Source organism: Prionailurus bengalensis, chromosome D3 (assembly GCF_016509475.1).
Source record: "Prionailurus bengalensis isolate Pbe53 chromosome D3, Fcat_Pben_1.1_paternal_pri, whole genome shotgun sequence".
Lineage (NCBI taxonomy): Eukaryota > Metazoa > Chordata > Mammalia > Carnivora > Felidae > Prionailurus > Prionailurus bengalensis.
In genome coordinates this window covers 94,131,281-94,149,900 of record NC_057356.1, presented here as the reverse complement: position 1 = coordinate 94,149,900, position 18,620 = coordinate 94,131,281, and the positions used below count along the sequence as shown (strand labels likewise).

Here is an 18,620-nt window from a genome sequence, read left to right as displayed (position 1 = left end):
TCTCTCAAAAACAGACATTGAAAAAAAATTGTTTACTCCTTCTCACTGCTGAGTACTGTGTCGTGTGAGGACGTCCGTGGTGTAAGCATTCACCCATAGAGGGACATCGGGTTGCGTCCGGTTTTCGACTATTACAAACAGCACTACTATAAACAGTTGTGTACAGGTTTTTGTGTGAATAGAAGTTGTCATTTCTCTGGGATAAATGCCCAGGAGTGTAACCACGGGGTCACGTGGTAGTTCCGTGATTGATTAGAAATGGCCAAACTATTTTTAGAGTGATCATATCATTTTCCATTCCTATCAGCAGTGTATGAGAGATCATTTCTCTACATCCTCACCAGCATTGGGGTTTATTTTTATTTCAGTCACTTTGATAAGTGTGTGATGATAACCTCTTTATGGTTTTAATTGCATTTCACTAATAGCTAATGATGTTGGACACCTCTCCATGTGCTCATTTAACATCTGTATATCGTCTTCAGTGAAACATCTTTTCATATATTTTGTTCATTTAATTGAATATTTTGTGTTTTTTTTGGGGGGGTGGATTGCTATTGAGTTTTGAGAGTTCTTTTTATATTACAGATTTTGGTCCTTTATTGGATGTGTGGTTTGCAAATATTTTCTCTCACTTTAGCTTTTCCTTTCATGCTCTTAAATGGTCCTTTGAAGGGCAGTTTTTAATTTTCATAAGGTCAGATTTATCAAGTCTACTTTTCATGGATCATGCATTTGGTGTCAAGTCTATCGCTTATTTATTTTTGAGAGAGAGAGAGGCAAAGCGCGAGCAGGGGAGGGGCAGAGAGAGGAGACACAGAATCTGAAGCAGACTCCAGGCTCCGAGCTGCCAGCACAGAGCCCGACGTGGGACTCAAACCCACAAACCGCGAGATTGTGACCTGAGCCGAAGTTGGACGCTCAACCGACTGAGCCACCCAGGCGCCCTGGTGTGAAGTCTTAAAACTATTTGCCTAACCCTAGATCCAAATGGTTTTCTCTCATTTTTTTCTAAAAGTCTCATAGCTGTACATTTTACATTTAAATTTATGATGCATTTTTAAAAATATTTATTTATTTTGAGAGAGAGAGAGAGTGGGGGAGGGGCAGAGAGAGAGAATCCCAAGCAGGCTCCATGCTGTCAGTTGTGGAGCCCCACCTGGGGCTTGATCTCACAACTGTGAGCTCATGAACCAAAATTAAGGGTCAGACACTTAACCGAGGTTAAGTATGAGGTTAGGTATGAGGTTCTTTTTTTCCCCACCTGTGGATGACCAGTTGCTTAACTGTCATTTGTTGTGATGACTCTGCTTCCTCCACTGACCTGGCTTTGCAGCTTTGTTACAGATCAGTTGGACATACTGGTGTGGGTCTGTATTCTGTTCCTTTGTTCTGTGCATCTCTCTGTCTCTCTGCCAGCATCACATGGTTCTGGCTCCTGGATCTATATAATGAACATTAATACTGGGTAGTGAGACCTGGTTTTCAAGATTGTTTGAGCTATGTTGGAGCTCACGCCTTCCCATATGAATTTCAGAATAAGCTGCCTATATCTACAAAAATTCTTGTTGTGATTTTGATAGAAACATCATCAAATCCACAGATCAATTTGAGAAGAAGAGATAGGTAAACTATATAGGGTCTTCCAATCCATGAACATGGTATATCTTTTCATTTGTTTAGGTGGTTTTGGGGGTACATGCCTTGGAATTTTCTACACAGATAATCATACTATCTGCAAAGAGGAACAGTTCTATTTCTTCCTTTCCAACCTATACCATTTTTGTTTCCTTTTCCTGTTTTACCTACCTTCCAGTACTAGGTTGAGTAACAGTGGTGAGGGTGGACAGTTTTGTCTTGCTCCTGATCTTAGGGGAAAACATTCAGCCTCTTGCCATGTGTATGCTGTTAGCTTTAGGCTTTTTGGAGATGCTCTTTATCTGGTTAAATATCTATTTCTAGTTTTCTGAGAGTTTTCATTACAGGTGGGTGTTGGACCTTATCAAATGCTTTTTCTGCACCAGCTGATCTGATTGTGTATCTCTCCTGTGGATGTGGTGGATCACACTGGTTGATTTTTGAATACTGAGCCAGCCCTGCACACCTGCAGTAAATCTCACCTGGTCCAACAGCTTTATACATTGCTGGAGAAATCTGCTAATATTTTGCTTACAATTTTGTGTCTAAGTTCACAAAAACCACTGATCTGTAGTTCCTTTTCTGTGCTGTCTAGTGTGGTCTCCAGGTAATGCTAGCCTCAGAAAGTGAGTTAGGAGTTCCCTCCTTTTTTGTTGAATGTTTGATAGAATTAAGTCTTCTTCAAATGTTTGGTAGAATTTTCCAGTGAGACTACCTAGGCTTGAATATCTCCTTTCTTAGGAGTCTTAAAAGAATTTATTCCATTTTGTAAGTTGTATTAAGACTGGTGGGGCCCGTTTCAGCCCAGGGACAGGGCAGCCATGCAAGGCTGACTGAGCGAGCGGTGCAGGACTAGCCTGGCCCAAATGCAGGTGCCTACCTGGGGCACAGACCCTGGCCACGTGCTCAGGATCTCTCACGACCCCTGCAGGCTGGGTGCCCACAGTGGTAGACGAGGAGTTTGAAGCCCAGAGCAGTGAAGGAGGCAGGGAAGAAGACTCGTGAAATCCCACAACTGCGGTGGGCCAGGGCAGTTAGTGTCATTCTGAAGCTCTTGTATTTTCTAGAAGAGAGGAACAGCCTTCTATTCTAGGGCGGCATGCCACAGTGCACCGTATGAGATGATTCGGGGGACATGAGTGTCCTCCTTGCTGTGACTGAGGGTCAGGACAGAAGCCCCACAGAGCACTGGTACGCCCAGGCACCCGTGTGTGGCTGGAGGCAGATGGCACCAGGCTCTCAAGTGCAGACTCAGGATGGGATTTGGGGCATCACAACCGGGACCAGCTTTTCTGGCCGTGGTGTGATGGGGGCCAACCGCGTGAGTGGCTGTGGACCCGTGCCCAAAGTGCTGCCAGGACCCAGATGACGGGAACAGTCAGGAGGGAAGGGGGCCATCTGGGCCTGGGACAACAAGCTGGGAAAAGGGATTTTGAGTCAGAAAATGTCTTAGTCATTTGACTAGAAGATGTGTGCCCTTGAGCCCATCACTCAGTATGTTTCTCCTCTGTTGGAGCGAGCACACCTGCTTCAGGGTCTCTGTGAAGGTGAGTGCGTGATGTGTGCAGAAGGCATGAAGTTCGGGCGCCCACAATGCTCCCCTGGAGCCTGAACGTGCACCTCAAGGGCTCACTCAGGTGACAACACGTGCAGGCAAACAGGGGTGCGGGGCAAGTTGTGAAGTGTCTCGCGGGATGCAAGGAAAGCCCCGCGTGCGAACAGCCCTTACACGATGCACCCCTCGGAGACCCCCCTTTGGGGGAAGAACAGAGAACGAGAGCCCGCAGCCCTGCCCCTGACGCACCTCTGCGTTTCCAGGCGTGGAGCCGTGGTGCAGGCCAGCACGTGGGCCCGAGCCCGCCGCGCCCTGGGTCGACCCCTCTGGCTTGAAGTGAGCGCTGGGGCAGCGTCCCCAGAGTTCTTCCCAGGCGGTCCCAGGTTGGAGGCTGATTCTAGTAATGACCCTTAAAAGGATGAGGGAGTTCAGCCCTGATGGAAGCCTGACGCCCGACACAGAGCTGCGAGCCTTGGGGAGGGACTGAAGAAGAGAAAATGATGCAAAACCCCCACTTATTGTTAATTTCTAATTCTGGCCCCAAACCAGTGCGCGTTGGGAACGCAGGCCCCCCGGGAGGGAAGAAGCTGTTTTCCTCGGTGTTAACTTCACCTTCACCTGCCCCAGGAGGCTCCCGAGCACTTATTTCTGGGCTCGGCCCGAAAGGGGGTCACCATGGTCTCGGGGCGAGTGCCGGCACCAGACAGCACAGCGAGGGGTCACTGCCGTGGTGAACGGAGACGGAGACGCCGTGAGCAGAGAAGCGTGTTCTGAAGCTTCCTCCCAGCGGGTGTTAATTGTGCCGACTTCTGAGAGCAGACGTCTGGTTCCGCGAGCTTTCTTCCCCAGGCCTGGCTAAGGTCAGAGAGCACGTCTGAAGAATCCCAGAATAATTCGCATTGGCGAGGGCCCCAGGCAATGCGCCAGCGGCTGGCCGAACACATCTTAGGAGACACCCATGTGATCCCGCCAAGCCCAACGGACCCCAAGCCCGGAGACGAGGTGAACAAAGCCCTTGCTGGCCAGACGGCCTGCAGGGCGGAGCCACCCCACGTGGGGTCAGAGGACGGGCGGACCGGCACGTCCGAGTGGGCACGGAAGGCTCCTTCGTGCATGCTGCCCTTCGTCCCGGGTGATGACGAGACTCTCGGCGGCAGGTGTGCGTCCCGGGAGACAGGCTCCCCCCGCTCGGCGGGGACGAGGCTCGAAGTCGCCCAGGACACTTGCGTGTCATAGTGCAGACATCAGGAAGACGGATGAGGGCGAGACACAACACGGACCACCCAGCTCAGCGTGTGCAGGTCAGACTCTCGCTGGGGACTTGAGCCCTGAGTCAGCTCTGGGTCAGCACCTGCTCGTCAGGACACGCCTGGCGACTTTTCTGAAGGTCACCCCTGCGCCCCAGGCTTGTGTATCCGCGCACGTGTGTGTGCACGTTCGTACACATGCATGCGTGTGCACTGGAGGCTTGTACATCTACCTGTATCTGTCTACGGCTCCTCCTGCCCCATGATTACACTTGAGATTTTAGAGGCTTGAGACACGTTTTCTAAGTCTGAGCAGACCCAGGTCACTCTAAATGCCCAGCCACGTCTCCTGACTCAGGAGGGTACATGGGTCCCCACGAGCGCAGATGGGCCCGAGGACAGCCGGCCAAGCGTGGGTGCTTGCGTGCTGGGCGACCCACCGCAGGCTGGAGGCAAATGCAAACAGTGTCAAGGGGGGGTGGGCACACAGTGTTCTGGGAACAAGTGCACGCCAAAACAGGGCACAGGAGAGCATCGCAGAGAAACTGAGGCCAGAGCAAGAGAAAGGTCAGCCTTCCCAACAGGTAAATACGACACTCAACGCAGCAAGGGCTTCTGAGAACACACCCAGATAAGCCGGTATCTCCTGTGCACAGACACGCGTGTCCATGCACGTACTCACGTGTGCACACGCGACCCGGGGCCCAGAGGGACAGGGCCCGGACAGCAGCATGTACCCCACTTCACACGTTCTGCCCGTGAGGATGTCTCATAATGAGCATGTGTGACTCACAACCAAAAGGCATTCACTTTGGCATCTGAAGAGAGGAGTGGGTCGAGCAGGAGGGTGTCGGGGGTGCGGGCCCCCAAGGCCCCGAACACATCTTGACGTGACGTGACACGTGACGTGACGTCACGTGACAACATGATGTTAGTATCACGCGCCTTAGGCGTTGATGCCTTGTGACCCAATTCAAAGTTTTTCAAGCATTTGTGTACAAAGATGCTATGTCAGTGGTCCTTAGAATATGGACAAGCTAGAAACAATCCACGGGGCCAACCGCAGGACACACGGACAGGTTCCGAGAGATCCGTGCAAAACGTGCTCAACAGAACAAGTGTGCAGGTGACACTGTGTGCCGCTGCTGGTAGGTGGGGTGATTGATTCTGCGCACAGACACCGAGCGACAGGGGAAACGTCCTTGTCAACCCGGAGCCACTGCCTGCGGAGAGCGGAAACCACACAGGGTTTTCAAACGTATGCTTCTCTTTACTCTCTGTCTCCGACGTGGGCTTGTTTCGAAAGGAGGGAAAAGCAGAAACAGGTATTTTAACATCGAATTCGTTGCATCTGGAAACACGACAAACTGTACGAGTTCCTGGGGCCCAGTGCCGGCTCACTGCCTTTGCTGGGAAACGGTCCCCTCACAGTTCCCAGAAAAGAGCGTCAGCCCAGACATGACCCACGCGCCGGCCCCACCGGGAAGGGTGGCCCTGTCCTTAGGCTCCTGCCAGATCCGGGGACGTGGCCTGTGCGGGACCAGGGTCCGTCCACAGCTCTGGGTCAGACCGTGGCGCCCATGCCGCCCGAGACGGGTGCGTCTCAGCCCCAACCCCGGCCGGCGGGAGGGCCCCTCGGGAGCCGCCGACGTCGCGGGCTGCTTGGAAAAACAACGTGTCACGACTACCAGAGGGAAAGAGTCCCCTTGTGTCTCCTCAGCGCTGCCCACCGGCTCCTACACCTGCACTTCCTGCAGGCCCTAGAATTTTTCTATTTCTAAAGCGTTGACTCCTGAGGAAGCCAGCGAAACACGTTTCTTATCTTTCCTCATCTAAATGATGTCTTTGTCTTCTTCGGTGGAAAATTGCAGGGGAATTTGTTCACAGTCAGAAACTGTCCTTTTCTTGAAGGAAACACGGAGCCGAGCGAGTGCGAGCTCAGAGAGACGCCAGAAGTCGGGGCGCTGCCTGTTCCTGACACCACGGTCGAGCCTCACAGACGCCAAGTTTCCCTCCTGTGACCGAACAGCCACGCGGCACAACAAGCACTGATTTTTCATGCACTTTATTTTACCAAACATTTCATTCCGTTGCATTAATTGCTATGATGTGAAATAAAACTCGTCGTGCGGCTTACCTTCCCGTTAATGCGCACACGAAGACGCCTCCTCCACACCCCCCAAGAAGAGAGAAGGGGAACAGGAAGGGAACCCTTTTCCTGGCTTTACCAGACACGGGCTCGCCTGCCTGCTCTGGGGGGTGATCAGAAACCCCGCTGGGCTGCACCCGCGACTCCGCCCAGCGGGACCCCCCGAGCCTGACTGCGAGCGGAGGAAGCACGACTGTGTGGGGAGCCTGCCAGGCGCCCCTCAGCAAGGGCAGGGCCCGACCTCAGTGCTGGTCCCGGCCCCTTGTGCTCCGGGACCCCTGCCAGCCTGGGCTACCCAACTGGGAGCTTTTGGAAATTTCTACAGCTAAGCGCAGAGACAGACTTGGGCGCCTCAAGGCACACACGGTCAGGGGACTGTCCTTATTTTGAACCCACAGTAAGAAATACATTGAATATTGTCCACACACACAAAACCGCACCTGTGAGATACCAAGTTCTGATACCTTCTCTTCTCTATCTTGTTACAGAAATGCCAGTCACAACCCACAAACGAGCATTTCCAGCCTTCCAAATGGTGAGAATTACCCAGAATTCGTGTTGAGAATCTGAATCCCCGGGCCCCACCTGACCCACCAGACCGGACCCGAGAGAGGTGTCCTGGGGGCAGGCGTCCACCCAATGCACTGATTTCACGCCCCTCCAGGGCCCAGGGCGTGTGTGGGGACAGCCAGCCAGGGGCACAGAAGGTCCTGGAAGCCACACCAGCGGGTGGCAGACGCTCTGTGCACCCAACCCTCCCGAGTGCACCGGGGCCAGGCGGTGCAGGTCAGAGCCCAGTCAGGAACGTGACCGCCACACAGGCTCTCCCACGGGTGCTAAGCCTTTACAGAAATAAATCTGCCTCTTCAGGGTACATTGTGTAAAAAGTGCTGACACTCAGATTAGACTGAGGGTTTCTGAGGCTCCACTGGGCCTGTAATTCTCGCCTTTGATTTTCGTGTGCCCAACACACTCAAGCCTAATCTGAGATTTAAACTTCATTGTTCAAATATCTGAGAAGGTTAAACATATCCAGGAATTTCATTAAATTCTGGGAACTGCCACCCAGGGCTCTGACCACGCCAGCTTGTCCACGGGAGGCCGAGCCGAGGGCTGGGACAGAGCCGCTGTGGCCTGTGGCACGGTGCCTGGGGGCCGATGGGAGACACTGCTGGGTCTACAGGCGCCGTGAAGTCCCCGCCCCGTGCTGGGCAGGAGCGGCTGAGGGGCACTGAGCCTGGCCCCTCAGGGGCACCCCTGGGAGCTGGCCCCCGCATTTCTGTGAATTCTCTCTCTCTCTGTCTTACCTTCCCTAATTGGACAGAGCAACGAAAAGGTCTTCTGTGCTATTTAAACATCATACTTCAATTAGCCTTTTCCTAAGCATAAATCAATAAAATACTGGTGTTTCCATTTTGAGTGAATATATTCCTAACTTCCTTTTTCAGGATGCAAGTTTCTCCTCCAAATATCAGAAAGCTAAGACACGGCTCGTCCCAGCCCTGTCATCTGTGGCGGGAGGAATCAGAAAACACAAGCAGTCGACGACAGACTGGCTGACATCTCCCGTCCCACGAGGCCCAGGACCTCTGCGCTGGCCCTCCCAGGAACGTGCACCCTTAGCCGTTGGGGGGGGTCTTAACAACAGGAGCCAGTAAGCAGTCTGTGCACCGCCGTAAGTCTGGCTTCACCTGTCGCAAGAAGAGGCCGAAGCAGCCCGTTCACAGGGTTCCTTCAGGAATTCTGTGACTGCGGGTCGACCCAACTCGGCCTTCCCCTGGTGATGTCTTTACACTTGGCATTCGGTCCGCTTGCTTCTCAAAGTGGTTTCTGACTTAAGTTTGCTCTTACGAACGAACCTGCCTGTTAAGTGGAGCCCAGCAAAGACTGCAGCTGCCCCTAGGTGAGACGCCGAGCCAGGAGCTGGCCTCAGAGCCCAGGGACAGGAAGTGCTGGATGGCTATCTCTTTAACCTCGCGGTGGCCCTGCGTGCCTCTCAAGCTTGAAAGCGCCCACTAAGCTCACGAAAAGGCTGCGTGGGGTCCGGGAGCCTGGCTGCAGCCCTGACCAGTTCCAGGGCCATCCTCCGCACGGTGGGAGAGCCGGGTGCCAGGAGCTGGCCCTCACCTGGCTCCCTTCACTGTGTCACTGTCCTCAGAGACGGCCCGCCCAGGCTCCCTGGTGCCGCCCTTACTCGGTCGGACCGCGAGCCCTCAGGCAGCGGGGGCTCCCCGGCTTCGGCCCTAAAATATCCCTGTTCCTCACGCAATTGCCCGACCGTGCACAGGTGCTCAGGTACTATGACACACTCGGCCACGCGTCTTGGACCCCCCCACCCCCCGCACCCACCTCATCTGGAAAAGCCCACCTTCCCCATCTCTCAGATCCTCTGCGGCCTCCTGATCCCCCAGCACCCCCCACCCCCCACGGTGCTGCCCCCCCCCCCCGGCTCCCACCCCCACACACCCGCACTTGCTGCAGAAGCAGAGAACTCCCTCCCACTGCAAACACTCCTCAGCTAGTCCTGCCCTCCTGGCGCCTGAGTAAGAGGCGCTGCAGCCGGAACCGTGGGCCAGGAGGAGGAAGAGGCTGCTGAGCCCTGGGCTGCCAAGTCCTCCCCAGACACTCAGACCCCACCTGCTCGTGCCAGGGCGAACCCCAACGCCTTACCGCTTCCCATCAGCCTGTGTGTTCCACACGACCTACTAATTACAGCACATACACCTGTAATTATGACAACGCAGCTCCCAGCCACACACGGGGTAGGAACTCTTAATTGCAACTCCAACAATTAATCAAGCAGCACATATTTTCTGAGCATCTGGCATGCGCAGGACTCGGTGCCAGGCATAGAAAAGGAACGCCTCACAGCCTCCCGGCTTCTGAGCCAGCTAAGAACACACTTCCCTCCTTTTCTCCCCATGCCTACAGAAACACCCATTTTTTCTTGAATTATGGAAATCTCAAGGTATAAAAAAAAACTTTTGCAAAGTGGAATCTATAAATTGTAAGAGGAAAGAGATCAGAACGCTATTTGGCACTGGCCTTGGAAAGAATCTCGAAGTTGATTTCTTAACCTGTCTCCAGTTAAGACACAAATATGTCTTTTCTTAGCCACAGCGTGTGATTCTTAGTGTGTGTGTGGCCGGTGCACGCCAGGGAGCCACAGCTAAGTGGATGTCACCCCCCAGCCGCAACGCGCCCTCCCCACAATTCACAGTTTAAGAGAACCCAGAGCAGGGCACCTGGCTGGCCCAATCGGTCACGCACCTGACTCTTGGCTTCGGCTCAGGTCACGATCTCCCGGTTTGTGAGTTCGAACCCCGTGTTGGGCTCTGCGCCGATGGCACAGAGCCTGCTTGGGTTCCCTCTCTGCCTAGTCTGCCCCTCCCCTGATAGTGCACGTGCTCTCTCAAAATAAATAAACAAACTTAAATTAAAAAAGAGAAAAAAAAAAGAGAGAACCCAGAGCAGTCCCATCCCATTCACTAACTGGGACTGTCAGGGACAGGGAGCCCCGGGAGGACAGCAGCACCCACTGCACAACCCCAGAGACGGTGCCGGCTGTCGGGCCACGCTGCGGCTGAAGCGCGTCTGGGCTTTGCGGGCTCCATCCTGGCATCTCGGCAGAAACAGAACCATCTCGTGACTCCCTCCACTGGGTTTTCCTTCCGGGTAGACAGGATGACCTGGGAGCGCTCCCCTAACTGACCTCAGCAGCAGCCCCCTCCCCTCCCCGGACAGGGCTGGGAAGTGAACCAATGCTGAACCACGGAGGTCGGTCGTTCTGTGACGCTTCAACAGAGTCAAGTCCATTTTACAGCCACTACTTGGCCCAAACACCGACCTTGAGCACACCCTTGAGGAAACCAGGGGGTCTTTGCAGCCCAGGGAAGAGGGAGGAGAAAGGGAGGCCTGGGACCGGGGAAAGGACTTTCAAGGGATTCTAAAGACCACGTAGAATTCACTGGAGTCCACCACGCGCCTGGGCTGGGGTTTCAGTCCGGGGGACAAAGGGAGTAACCGCCCGGGGCCGTGGCCCTGTTCAGGGGCCAGAAACCTCTGGAACAGGGCAGGCTGGAAGAACTCCACCGTGACCCCCAAACCGCCAGGACACAAGCACACGCAGGCGCATGCAACGCCCTCAGCACCGCGCCCCTCATCCCCCCCCCCCCAACCCCCGCCGACTGACCCAGGGCCGCTTCCGGCGCGCCCCACGGACCCCGCGCCCCAGCCGCTGATCCGGGCTCCGCGGGCGAGTGCGGGCGCCCCCTCGGCCGGCTCGGGCAACTGAGTTTGCAGAATTTTCGGCTGCCGGAGCCGGGGCCCCCTGGGGACCCCCGTTCGGATCCGCGCCGGGGCTGCGGCTGGAGAAGGCAGGGCCGTGCGTGCGCGCGTGGAAGGTGTGTGAGTGTGAGGCGCGCGTGTGAGGCGCGCAGGGGTGGGTACGAGGGGCAGCAGGAAGGGGTGAGGAAGGACCCCCACGAGCCCCGCGCTCGCCCGCGTCCCGACTCGGGCAGCGGGAGCCGGGGGCGCCCAACCAGCAGGCGGGGGCGGGCGCAGGGGGAGCCCCGGCCACCACCCCTCCGGGCGCCGCCTGCCCCCCCTCCCCGCCCCGGGCTCCCGCGGACCCGACGCGGACGGAAGGGGCTCCGGCCGCGGCCGCCCAGACCCCCGCGGAAGTGCCCAGGGCGCCCGGAGTCGGCCCGTCGGCCGGCGGGGGGAGGGAGGACTCGGGTCGCGGCCGGGGGCTGGGGGCGGCGCCCGGCACAGCCCCTCCCCGGCTTCGGGGGTCCCTGGGCGCGGGGAGGGCTCTCCAGACGCCCCCCCCCCCCGATCTCCGTGGCCCCCGACCACGCGGCGCAACACAGTAGCAACTGCGCGCGCGGGACCAGCGCCTGCGCCCCCCCCCCCCCCCCCCGCGTCCCCTCTGGCCGCGGAACCTCCGTGTGGACACCACCCCCGTCCCCACTCCGCCCCGAGAGGCTCCCGTGTGGACCTCTTCTCCGCGTCCCCCCCCTCCGCCCAGAACACTCCCGCGTAGACCCTCCTTGTCCCCACGACCCCCCCGGCTGTAGGTCCCCTGCGTGTTCCCGGCCCCGCCGCGCGCGCAACTTTACCTCGGGGCCGGGACCCCGCGGGCCGCCGCTCCGCTCGTCCGGCCGTGGCCTCCTCGGGGCGGAGCGCGGCGTCTCCGGAGCCCGCAGCCCGCGGAGTCCGGCACCGCCCCGCGCGCCGCCCCCGGCCCGGCTCGGCCCCGGCGATCCGCCCCGCGGCGGTGGCGCGGCGCCCCCTCGCGCCCGGCCGCAGGTCCCCAGGGCCGGGTCCGCTCTCAGCGGGCGCTCGGGGACACGCGAGGCCCGACCCCGCGCCGCGCGCGCCCCACGCGCTCACACTCGCTCGCACACACTCGCGCTCACACACACGCACACAACGTGGCGCCCCTCCAAACCACACCCGCAGCAACCCTGTGGTAGAGGGGAGACCCCGGGCCGTCCTCGTGGGCGCGGCCCCGGGAACCCTCGGGAAGGCCGCTCGGGTCTGGAGACGGCGGGTCCCGCGCCAAGAGGGCCTGCCGTCTGGCCAGCATCCCAGATGCGTCCCTGTCATGAACTTGGGTGACCCGCGCAGCCTCGGGTGAGGACTCGTTTCCTGGTTTCCATTGCCGGGGAGGAGGCGCTCCCCCCAGCCTGAGCCTGAACACGGAGACCTTGGAAAGAGGGTTCTTCTCCGTAGAAACCCTGGTTGACTCTCAGAGCAGGAGAGGCCTGGCCAGCGGCCCTGGAAGGCCACCCTTCCCTCGGGACGCCATGACTTGTCACTTGCCATGGCTTGTCCTCGTCGCCTCTCCTAGCAGTCTTCCCCAGAGCCAGCAGAACTCTGCCTCTCCGGAGCAGGTACCCAGCTGCCCTGCAGAGGCCTCCGGGAACCATAGCACATAAGCCTCCACCCGAGAACACGCACTGAAGGGCCAGTAGGCAAACGGATAACTCATGGAAAGTTCTCGTGCGCCTGGCACTCAGCTGGTAGTTTTATTTACACAGGTAAGGATGTGGGTGGGTTTGTATGACTTCTCAGGCTGAACGTTACTCAGTCCCTTGCAGTTCCTCCCGGAGGAATTTTCCAGACCCAGCTGCACCCTGGCTGCCTCTTGCAGACCCTGCACCTTTTAGCGAGTGTCTGGGTTTCCGTGACTGTGCAGAGTGGGACTGGCCCGTCACCTCCCTTTTCCAGACGCTAGACCCCTGTTCATCTGGGCTTTTCTGACACTGCATCACAGTTTCGGTCAACCTTGGCTTTTTAGTCAACAAAAATCTCTACATCTAGTTGTTTTTTTATTTGTCCTGATCCATAATTTGCAGTCATCTGGTTCTTTGCAATGAAGAGTCTCAGAAAACCTAATCCTGTCGTGTAACGTCTTGCTCCTTCCTCACCTTGAGCCGTAGGCAAATCCACAAGTCCAGGGCACGGATACAGTCACCGCTGTCGAAGGCAGGCCGTGCCGGAGGTCCTGGAGGGCTCACGGAGCTCTGCCTGGGAACTGGTGCTGACCGGCGATCAACTCACCGGGCCCGGCCATCTATCTCCCGTCTGGACTGTTCCAGCAACTCACATCTCCCATTTTGTTTGGCGTGCATCAGCGGAGACATTCTGGAAAGCCTTTCAGGAACGCGATGTAACTAACCAGGCATCCAGTGGGCTCAGGGCCGCTGTGCATGTACTTCCGTTTACTTCTTACTCCACATCCCCTTTGTTGTGTGTCTTTTTCATGCCAGGCTGGTCTGTAATTTCCCTCCTATGTGTCTCCTTCTCTCCTATTATTTGTATTGCCTTGTTTCCCAACCCCCCAGTGTTTCATCTGTGTTTCGATTGTTGTCGAAGTCACAGCTGGGCAGCGTCAGTAAAGGGCTGACGCTGGGGGCACTGGACCCTCTTGCACAGAGGCACAGACCCTGTGGCACAGACCCACGTCTGGGGGGGGGGTGCTGTGTGGCTGGTTCACGAGGACAGGAGCCCGGGGCGGGGCTGCCAGAGATGGTGTGCACCCCCCAGTAGGCTCCCTGTTGCTTTTGCTAGGTAACATTACACTCCTGTCCCGGTTTACGCATTTGCACTTTTGTATAGCTTCGGTTTTCTGGAAGGAGCAAACATTTACAATAGGTAGATGACGTGCTCGTTGTAGAACATCAGTGAACTTTCTGTGAAAAATCCAAAGGAGAAAAGAAGAACCCCCCTGCTTTCCCGTCCCCATCGCTCAGAAATCATTACTGCCCCTCTTTTGGTCCCTAATTTTTGTACCAAAACATTTTGTCCTTTTTTAAAGTAACAATATATTTTTGGTTGTTTATATACAAAAATAGCACCATAATGTATGCCACATTTTCACCACTTAACGAGAAATGAACATCTTTGATGTTTTCCAGACTCCAGCGTCATTCCAAGTGATGGCGTAGAACTCCGTCCTGTGGCTGGCACCATGCTGTAAGTGACACTCCATTATTTGGCTGTTCTATTGCCTTGAATTTTTCCCTATTATAAAATACTCTGCCATAAGCAGCTTTGGAGGCATGTCTTGACCCACTTGCCTACAGCAACACGGTGGTGAGTGACACTGGCCGCTGTGCTCTTAGGTCCTCGCGTGAGTGGAGCTGAAAATTCATTTCTCTGAACGAACAGAGTTTGTGTGTGCCTTCACTTACCTCTGTGAAGCCCGGAAGCCCGAGTGTGAGCTCAGTGGACGTCTCCCGAGTGTGCAGCTGAGGAGGCGAGTGACACGTCTAATCCCTCGCTTCGCTAATATTTCCCAAAGTAGTCGGTTTTTCTAGATATTTCTAAGTTTCATGAATTTTCACTTCTTGGCTGCTTTTCAAACCAAGAGATGATACATTCCTTCTTTTTTTTTTTTTTTGGTCACAGCTTCCTGGCGATAGAATTCAGACCCCGGACGATCCGCCCATTTAAAGTGTGCCATTCAGTGGTTTTTAGGATGTTCACGGAGGCGTGCGGCCACTGGCACGTTCGGTTCAGGGCATCTTACTGCCTTGCCTCCCCGGCCCGGTGGCCCTTGGGGCGCGGGCAGCGGGGGCTGGAGCTGGGCGGGGTTCCCGCGACGTCCGGTGCACCCCGGCACCCCTCGCCGGCAGACGCGTGTGTTCTCCTGCTGACCCGCTGGCTCTCGGTTCTTGTTTTGTGCCGCCACCACAGAGGGCACCGTCTCTGCCGCCCTCCCTCTCCGCAGCCGTCTCTGCGGCCATGGGCTCTTCCTCGAGCCACCACCTCCTCCACGGCGCCTCTCCCGGCTTCGCTCAGCTGCCACTGCCAACGCTTCTCTTTCCGCGTCTCTGCTCTCAGATCTGTCTTTCTCTCGAGTGTTCGCAGCACTTATTCTCCTGGTCGCGTTGCCCTTGCCCCAAATGCCCGGAGACCCGCGTCCCTCCCGCGGGCCTCTCTTAGCTCCCACGGCTTTGTCGTCCCGCTTTTGATGGATCAAGCGGTCCCGTCAGTCACCGGGAGCGCCCCTCCCTTTGAGCTCCTCCTTTGTCCGCTACTTTTGATCCCAATCCCCTAGCTCTGTTCCCGCACCTTAACTCGAGCTCCAACTGGGAAGCCGTCTACTGAGATGCGAGGTTCCCGACGCAGCAGAGGCGCCCCGGGAACAGAGGAACAGAGCGGTGCTCCAGGCGGAAGGCGTGCGCAGGCTTCCATTTTGTTACTCAGTCCGCACGGGATCCGTCAGGGTGAGCTCGGATCAGAGGCACTCGGTGCCCCGTGAGAGCGAGTTCTTTCTCAGCTGTTGGGCGACGGAGGGGCTGCATGCGTCCACTTGGGGTTTTTTTTTACAGGAGATGACCTGTCAACTTGGTTTCCATACAACACCCAGCGCCCCTCCCAACAGATGCCCTCCTCAGTGCCCATCCCCCACCCCCCCTCCCTCCCACCCCCCATCATCCACTCGTGTTTAGCCGGCTTCTTCGGTGTCTGGACCCTTGCCTGTGTCTAAATGCTGGTAGTCACCATCTGCCTGAGCTGGTGTCCTGGGGGCGGGCCCAGACGCCCAGACCCTTGTCGGCTCAGGTCAGAAGTCTCTCCCGGGCCGCAGATCGCACGCCCGGCCCCCTGCAGACGGCCTCCTGTTGTCCGGCTGTGCTGTCCTTCCCCTAGTTGTCTTTTTAAGGACGTGGTCCGTCTCCTCCGAATAAACAGCAAGACCGCGGTTTCTAAGAACGTGTAGTATTTCAGGTGCGATTGGCCTTTTGTTAGAATTTTTCCCGGGATTCATTGTCAGCCTCACACCCTTGCTAAGGCTTCCCTTGCACAAACTCCGCCCCGCCGCGTCTGGGGGCGGTGTGCCTGAGGTCTGCCGGCCTCCCTTACCACACCAGCGACGTGGCTCCAGGGCTCCCGCGAGGGACCTGAGTGGGTGTGAGCTTCGTGCTCTACCCGCTTCTGGCTTCTGGGCTTTGCTAACGAATGACATGAACAGCCCCTGAGGCCTGAGGCGCCCCCCGGTTCTGACTGGTCTCCAGCCTCTGGCCGGCCTGCTGACACCTGCCGGGAAGGGAGTGTGGCCGCTCCCAGTGGCGTCCCCGCAGGTCAGGCTGAACGTGGCCAGAGCAAGTGCAGTCCTTCCTGGGGTATGAAGGACACACCACACGCAGGTAGCTTAGGGGTTTCCACACGTCCCGTGGGACCAGAAGGAGATCCAGGACGAGACGAGGCCCCCAACACAACAGCATCCGAAGCGCCCTGCACCCCTGCAGACAGCGTGGTGACCCCGGAGACGCTGGGAACTCTGTTCCCGGGGCCTCTGTGGTGGTCGCGCCGTGTGGGTCAGGCCGGGGCTGGATGCCACCTGTCCTGAGCAAAGCGATGCCGTGTGGCAAGAGCCTGTCCCGGGCCCCACGGACACCCCTTCTGGGGCCCGTCCCAGGAGCTCTGACAGGAGCGGCCCGTGAGGGGTTGCCCTCGCCCCTGTACCTACGCGTGTGCGTGCACACGATCCGTGGCATTTATCAGGTGAAACATCACTTTCTTGGTGGTGGGTTTTGGAAATTCCGAGGGCATTTTCCCATGAGACACTTGTGCTATCTTCCGCAGTTGGAAGAGTGACATCAGTCTGACCTGGGTCCAGGGAGGAAATAGGTGCACAGGCGGGAGCCATCCGTCCCTGGAGGCTGGCAGACAACCATGGAGCAAGCGTGTGCCCACGTCTCGTTCCCAAGGCACAGCCTTCCCTGCTACGCTCGCTGGGACTTCCTGGTCCCTTCACACGCGCCACCTGATGGGTTTTAACCTTGTGTTGTTCATGCGTGTTTGAGCGATGTGCGTGCACATGCCCGAGGTGTGTGTGCACGTGAGGTGTGTGTATGTGCATGCATGTGTAAGCACGCACGGATGTGCACGTGTGAAGTGTGTGTGCACACGTGTGACGTGTGTGTAGAGTGCACGTGTGTGCATGTGTGTGCCTGGCCCCCCAGCCCACCCCCGTGTTGGAGGGGAGACGCCAGGTGTCCTCACAGAGGCTGGGAGGGAGTCCTGCGTGTGGCGGGTGCTGGGTTATACTTGTGGCATTAGTTCGGCAGCAAAGCCTGGGGTCCGGTGGCTGTCAGGCTGCTTCCCCTGCTCCCCATTCCTGGCTTCCGGCCCGGAGCCTCCAGCAACGAGGACACGGGAATTCGGGGCAGCCACGCCCGGGGGTGGGTGAGGGTCTCCCCCATTCCAAGAGGTGAGGAACTGTCCAGAAGGGTGGCCCCAGGTGAAGCTGGGAAGGAGCGAAGGGCCAGAGGATCGATGCTGGAGTCTCCTATTTCTGGGGCCACCGGAGACGGATGGCGTGGCCCCACTGCCGTGGCACGTGGACCATACTGAACAGGAGGGCACAGTCCTGTTGGCTTGTCTCTCAGGCAGGAACCAGGACTCTGCTGTGTGTTATGGGCCACCGTCCGTTGCTACGCTTATACAAGCTTTCTGAAGGAAAAGTAACTTCTTACATTTTGGTAGCAAATCAGTCATATTTCTTGCATTTGAAACAACTCATTGGAAAACATTTAAACTCAGTGCAGGGGAGGAGATCATAGCCGGCTAGAGGTGGTCAGCTAAAACATTCTCTTCCGTTTAGGAACTGCCCTGTTGGAGGTCGCTTTGTATCCACTGGGGAGTCTGGCAGGTGGAAAATGAGGAACTCCTCTCTTCCCCCAACGGCACTTGAAGAGTCTCCGAGGTCTTGGCTGGTGGCCCTTTGTCGTAGCGGGGACTTTGTGGCGGTGACAGGGCTGGTGGAGGCCGATAGATGTGATGGGTCGGCTTCGATGCCCAGGGAGGGACAACAGGTGTCCTCATGGGCCCGGGAGGGCTCTCCTCTCCCAGAAAAAAGGCTTCAGCAGAAATACCACAAGTGAGATGAAAGCTGTCTGCCAGACCCAGACTGGAGCCTGGGGGCCTGGGCCCTGTGGGGTGGGGGTGGGGGGTTAGGGGGGCCCAGGGGCCTTGTGGGGTGGGGACGTGTGGGGGTTAGGGGGGCCCGGGGCCTTGTGGGGTTGGGCATGTGTGTGGGGCTTAGGGGGCCCGGGACCTTGTGGGGTGGGGCGTCTGGGGGGCTTAGAGGGCCCAGGACCTTGTGGGGTGGGGTATGTGGGGGGTTAGGGAGGCCCGGGGCCCTGTAGGGTGGGGCGTGTGGGGGGTTGGGGGGGCCCAGGGGCCTTGTGGGGTCAGGCGTGTGTGGGGGACTTAGGGGGCCCGGGGCCTTGTGGGGTGGGGCGTGTGTGGGGGACTTAGGGGGCCCGGGGCCTTGTGGGGTGGGGCGTGTGTGGGGGTTAGGGAACCTGGATGTCTGTGGGGTGAGGGGGGTGGGGGTTAGGGGGGCCTGGGGCCTTGTGGGGTGGGGCGTCTGGGGGAGTTTGGGGGCCTGGGGCCTTGTGGGGTGGGAGTGTGGGGTGTGAGGGGGTTAGGGAGGCCCGGGGCCCTGTGGGGTGGGGTGTGTGTGGGGTTAGGGGGGCCTGGAGGCTGTGGGGTGGGATGTGTTGGGGGTTGG

General features: G+C 57.5%; 1 protein-coding gene across 1 annotated transcript in view; it reads right to left on the bottom strand.

The window, feature by feature from the left end:
* Nucleotides 1-11,831, bottom strand: part of KCNG2 (potassium voltage-gated channel modifier subfamily G member 2) — a 68,993-nt gene extending 57,162 nt beyond the window's left edge. Inside the window, exon 1 of the mRNA XM_043559138.1 lies at nucleotides 11,710-11,831. The gene's annotated coding sequence lies outside the window, so the exon portion shown is untranslated. The remainder of the gene's footprint in view (nucleotides 1-11,709) is intronic.
* Between the last annotated feature and the right edge of the window lie 6,789 nt (nucleotides 11,832-18,620).